Source organism: Ostrinia furnacalis, unplaced genomic scaffold, assembly GCF_004193835.3.
Source record: "Ostrinia furnacalis isolate ACB-3 unplaced genomic scaffold, ASM419383v2 OfSCF7368, whole genome shotgun sequence".
In the NCBI taxonomy this organism is placed as follows: domain Eukaryota; kingdom Metazoa; phylum Arthropoda; class Insecta; order Lepidoptera; family Crambidae; genus Ostrinia; species Ostrinia furnacalis.
This window is the reverse complement of record NW_021137607.1, coordinates 266,035-272,428: the sequence shown is the minus strand read 5'-3', so window position 1 is coordinate 272,428 and position 6,394 is coordinate 266,035.

Genomic DNA, 6,394 nt, shown 5'->3' with positions numbered 1-6,394 from the left:
TCTAATCATACTGCCACGGAGCAAACACGCATCTGACATGTGCTCTTTCACTTTTGTCCCGTGAACTTATAATGAGTTTGCAGTTTGCACTATTGCGAAGAAAATGTCGAGCACAGAAAATTAATTTTGTTTTTTCAGTTAATAAAACATTCTCACTTAACGCAACGGAAACGGAACGGAAGAGTAGGTATACCCATCTGTTACTGGAGTCTAGCATCATTATAACTGCAGAAACAAACCAATTAGGCCCGGTTTCCACCAAACGGGCTGTCAAATTTTTCTATAGAATTTGACACCAGCAGCGCAGCGGAGCGACGCGGAACGAAGCTATGCGGAGCGGAGACGAGAAGTGAAAATAATAAAACCTGATTGGTTATTCTAAGCACTTCTCTGCTCCTTTTAAAAAAGTTCGTTATTGATTCCCTGAGCTGATTTGAAATTTGTCGACGTGCTATCAAAACTGTGGCTAATTTTAAATTAAACAACGTTGCTCGACTCTACAAGACTGGTTTACTACTTGGGTAAACTGTAACAGTTTTGTTGGACTTTATGAGTCAAAACGTCGGAAACGGCTCATGTAAGAGTTACCGAAGGCCATAACTAAAATAACGGCTGAACGCGCTCTATGTAGTAGAATAACTTTTTTAATACCGGACAAATTGTTGCTGGTTCTGACAATTTTTCACTAGATATTAGCCTCTCGAAACAGAAAATATACAAACAATATTAATAACTCCATTTCCACAAAGTTGTCGTAAACATCATTACACGATATCAATTATTTAGTTACCCAAATTCGTAGTAGTACCGAGGACATAACTGGCATTCGCAATCATCATTTAAATGTATAATTCAAATACCAATTTAACTCTAACCACTAAATTCGGGATTTGGTAAACCAATGATAATAATTAATCATCCTAGAAAGAAAGCATGTCCGATGAAATTACTTTAAGTATACCTACTAATATAAAAGATAGTTTATAGTTTTGCGTTTGTTGATATCTTGTGTCAACAAGAATGTGACAACAAGAAAGTTATTTACAAACATTACTATGAGTTCTCACAGTGCGCGTAACGCACAGGGTCACACACGAACCAACAACAGAGCTCTATTCAATGCTGTGCGTTCGATTTGCTGCTTCACTTAAGCAAGCATCATTTGTGAGTACGGGTGTGAGTTTCTTGGTAGGGTTATAATACTGGGTGACGTGTAAAAATGCTTTTTAACGCCAACTGCGCTCTCTTGTAAGCCTGCTTTAGCTATATTTTGTGAGTATAGACCTTGCTACTATTATTTATTCTGTGCTGTGGTATAGATACAATCCCAGTGAACATGGAGAAACTGAAAAAAACGGAGAAAATAAAAAGTAAGTAGGTGTATTTGTTTTTAGATAATTTACTAAACAAATAATTTTATTTTAATAATGATAAGATGTTTTAGGAAATCGAAATGAAAGGCAAATTGACAAATAATACTGAGCATAATTAGAAGGCGGACAATAACATTTACTAAGAAATTTATGGATTCCTGGAAAAAGAGATATAAAAGGAAATAGAATTAGTAATTTTCCTTTATTAGAGGAAAATCTGTGAGTACAACTTCCGTAGGCGAGATGTGGAATAGCCTTAAATGGCTGACAAAATGTCACCAGTAAACCTGGTATAGTACGTGACAAAATGTGCAAAAACAACACTTGATTAGCTGAGCATACCTTCATCTTGAAAACACCACATGCCCTCCTTTGTCGTCAGTCAGCGTGATGAAGTATCAAAAAAGTTTATTTACTCTTAATCTAGTTACAGAAAAAACGTAACACGTGACAGAAATTGCTTCGGTAAACAAGACACGACAATAGAAATAGTCCATATCTGTATCATACCTTTGTATCTTTGCCCAAATTTTTCTCTAAGTTATTGTTCACTGAATGTCTACTATTTTGATCAGACTAATTCTATTTGTAACGATCAGTAGTTATCGATATCTTGATTAACTAAGGCTGAGTTGCACCATCTTACTTTAACTTTGACAAACGTCAAAAATCTATGAAACTCCATACAAAAAGCACCGGTTAAGTTATTGTTAATGTTACGGTCAAAATACGGTAGTGCAACTCAGCCTAAGCCTATGTATTTTTGTTATCTACACATTAACAATGTGAATAGGTAGATACCTACTATTGTGAATAGGTATTTAATCTAATACAATATGTCCTAGAAACCTGCCACACTGAACTTATGGAGGTTCAATAATACTCGTAGTACACGTGTAATAGATATGTAAAGTTAGTATCGGTACTAAATTTATACCAATATACTCCACAGAACATGCCCATCGCTCGTTGCCTAATGCGACTTTTGTGTAGCAAGAATCTACTTATCAAACTTGGTTAGTACAAACGTCGGAGTCGGAGTGTCTGAACTATGTATGGTTTATGCGGATTCGGATTACTCCAAATTAATTGTATTTCGTTGTTAGTGATTCGAAGTGATAGAGGACGATAGATCGGCTCGGTCGTAGTTAGGACTCGCACTAGTTTTCGATATCGTAGATTTAAAGGAATAATATAATTAATAGTAAAAAGTATCTGAAAATAGTGTGGCAGCATGATGGAAGATATTAGACACTTCAGCGGGTGAAAAACTTACCTATTCTTCCATCAAGCTACAGAAACTAGAACCTTACTAATGTGTAATTTGCGGGCCTACTTAAATAAAACAAAATGTTCTCTGACAAGCACAAAGCGACTACCGTTCGGTAAGCCGCCTAATAATTAAGCTAATAAGGAAGCTATTCTAAGGAAGCCTAGTTTCTTTAGAGAAAAGCGGAAAATAGAAACAAAAATATATGTCTTACAAAAAGATAGTATCTGTAATATGATACAATTAGGTACCTACCATAAAACTATACAAACTATATATGTATAAACAAATTGTTAAATTAATAAAGTAAGTTGATGAATTACATGAAAACTCTATAAAAATAGTGGTGAAATTCATAACGCGAAGTGATCGGTATCAATTTGATTATTAAAAAGTGAATTACATTTGCGTGACTGATGTAGGGCCCAATATTATGTGGTAACATCGATGGATGAATTGCTTCCATTTTCTGGCAACACTAACTTTCAGTCGGTACGCCCGAAGCTGCAAGATTGATTGTCGCGGCCAGAATTTGATGTTGAAAATTCGAAACACATAGTAGAGACCCATATCCTTTCAAAAAGTTTGTTGAACTTTTGTTTGTTGAGCATAGTCATGCGCAAAAAAATTTTTCTTTTATCTTTTCCACTTGAGCGAATTTCCTATAACTATTTTCCTAAGTTACCCATATTAACATATCTACAGAGATAAGCTTTTGAGAACGTTCATTAATACTAAGAAGCGGAGTTAGTTGCCGGTTTATGTACTTATGTGATTAATTTTCAGGAATCGGAAGTTTTCAGAGATATAATTAGATAAACAAACATACAAATATTATGTCTACTTACTTAGGTAGGTATATTACTTGTTGTGTACGTACGAAAATCGGCAAAACTTGTAGCGAGATCAAACGCGAAGTTCAAGACCGAACGCGATGGAGGGCTGTTGTGGACGCCCTCTGCCCCATCTAAGGGACAAAGGACAAATAAGTCACTTATATTACTATTAAACATATTTACCTACATAGGTATCGGGCAATTAAAATATTGCAACAAACTTTTGTAATAAGTAGTTATGTTACATATTCGTTTTTATAGTAGTACCTACAACTACATGACAAATTAGTTTTCATTAGTGAGACAAAATCCAATAAAGCTATGTAGGTACTAATTTAAGATATTTCATAATTTATAAACACAGTGCAAACCCTATAATCTCGATAGTCCGACCGTCTTCAAAGGATGATTATCCAAAACAATCGTATCTACGGTCAGCACGCAACCTCAACCCGTCTGTCTGAGATTGATTAACCCTATCCAAAGACTTATTCCGAAAAACGATTCGATTCTTTCTACTTCATCCATCTCTTTCAGTCACATTGGTATGCTATCTTGAGCAAGAAGGATAGATTAAGTCGAGTGGAAATAAACAGGCAAAAATCCCTTTCTGTCGATCATTCAACATTTTTACTTCGCCGCACCCCTTACAAGAAATAATTGAGTTCCTCTATTACAGTCATGGCAGATTTTGTAAGAAAATCAGTTTTACTTTCGTTTGTAATAGTTATAGTAGGTGTTTTACAATATTTTATTATAGCTTGACAAATACCTACATAATTAAGCGTTAAGTTGGTTACGTTCCGTTTAATTTAATTACATTAAATAACAGATACATTCATATAGATCCAGTTCCGAATTACATAATAGTGAACAAAATATTGAGGAACAGAACTCCTAGCTACTTTCAAAACATCATTACTGAATGAGACACTAACCTAGTACTGAATTAAAGCTTTGACTTTGTATACAAGGTAGCATTAAGGGAAAGTGCTCATAATACTGTAAATAGAAAATTTTACTCAAAGGAAACATTCATTTGTTTTTATGTGGCAAACGAATTTTCGGATATCTATGAATGCAATTTCTTCTCAAAAATAAAGAAATATTTCCTTTCAGTAAAGTTTTCTATCTACAGTATTAAGAGTAGTATAATTCCATCCTATTGTATAGCAACTATAGTGTCTTTTCCTTCCAAAACTGTAACGACACCATTACTATGCAAGGCTGTAGTGCAATACTGATTATAAATTCCCTCCCTAGTCGGGAATGACGCCTGGTGTTGTGGAATTATGGATTACACATTTCAGGGACACTGGGTGAACATTAATATACTATTTTACACAGCTGTGTAGTTGCATTGTGACATTATTCAAATTGTTTTAATTGTTTATTATTTACAGCTCCATTTGATGCAGTTAGCTATCTTTCACGTTAAGTGTGTCACTGGAGAACCGCTATGACTTATTCAACAATTCAATTTCAAATTCATAAAAAAGTTGTAATATTTCCAAACAAAGTTAAGGAAAGAATAATTTGCAAGATATCCTCAATTCAAGAAATTTCATTGCTGTTTTAATTAGACCAACGTCTCTCAGGTCACATAAATAACACTTAAGTAGTCATTCTAACTGACCATCTCGTGCTGAATACGAAAATGTACTGTAAAATCTAGATCTAGATATACGAGTACATACCTATACTATAAACCCTATATACAGGGTGTTAGGTAAATGGGTATATGAGCCGACACTAGCCCATGTTAACATGGGCATATAAATGGTATGGTGAAGTCAGAAATTTGATATCTTCATTTTAATTATTTTATTTTTCATACAAATCGGATTTTATAAAATTTATTTTGTATGAAAATTAAAAAAAAATAAAATGATGATATCAAATTTCTGACTTCACCATACCATTTTATGCCCATGTTAACATGGGCTAGTGTCGGCTCATATACCCATTTACCTAACACCCTGTATAAACATTTATGTCTATCTGTCCATACAGAATGGCACGTGGAAAGCCTAGGTATTAGGTATCTCGGAGCTTCGTAAAGCCACATGACCCATGCTAAACGCCTACGGCAGTTCGCATGATCTGACGCTTGCTTACCTACATACAATCTATATCTACTATTACTTAGTAAGTAGCTGTTACATGTATTTGCCTAACTTTAGCATCTAGTTAGATGCTTTTGACTGTAAAAACAACCTAATCGAATTTAGATTTAGATATTATGTATTATTAACTCTTATAGTTCTTGCAACTCACGAAGGCGAGTGAGCTTTACTTGTGTATGTACGTGTACATGCACATAACGATAGTGTAATGTTGGTCAAAACTTTTGAAAAACGAACAGTAGCGAGCCACCACACCACACAAGCTCACTCGCCTTCGTGAATTGCAACAACTAGGTATAACCACTATAACAACATTTAAAAACAACACTATTCCAACATAGTTATTATTGCGTTACCATAATGTAAGTGTTAAACAATTTCAGCTCCACTAAAAAACAACAGCAACTGGGTAAAATTCTGTTAATTTTTAAATATAAAATTCAAGAGAGTATTGAAAACAATTCACAAATATTCGTCGATAATAATTTGCTAGTGAAACCAATATCAAAGTGGAGGCCAAATTGCGGTTAACAGGCTTATTAATTCCCGCATTCACAGGTCAGCGAACAGATAATAAATAAAAGAAACAAAATTGATATCAAATATTATAAAAGCGAAATACCATTCACTGATTACTCACGAAATCTCAGAAACTAACACTTCCTACATACCAACTTAGGCAGGTGTCTCCTTATAGGGTGTAGATATCCACTATTAACGGATTTTACGAAACTCCACCTATAAGGGGATAAATTGGGGTCCAAGCGTACGAAGTCGCGGGCGGCTGCT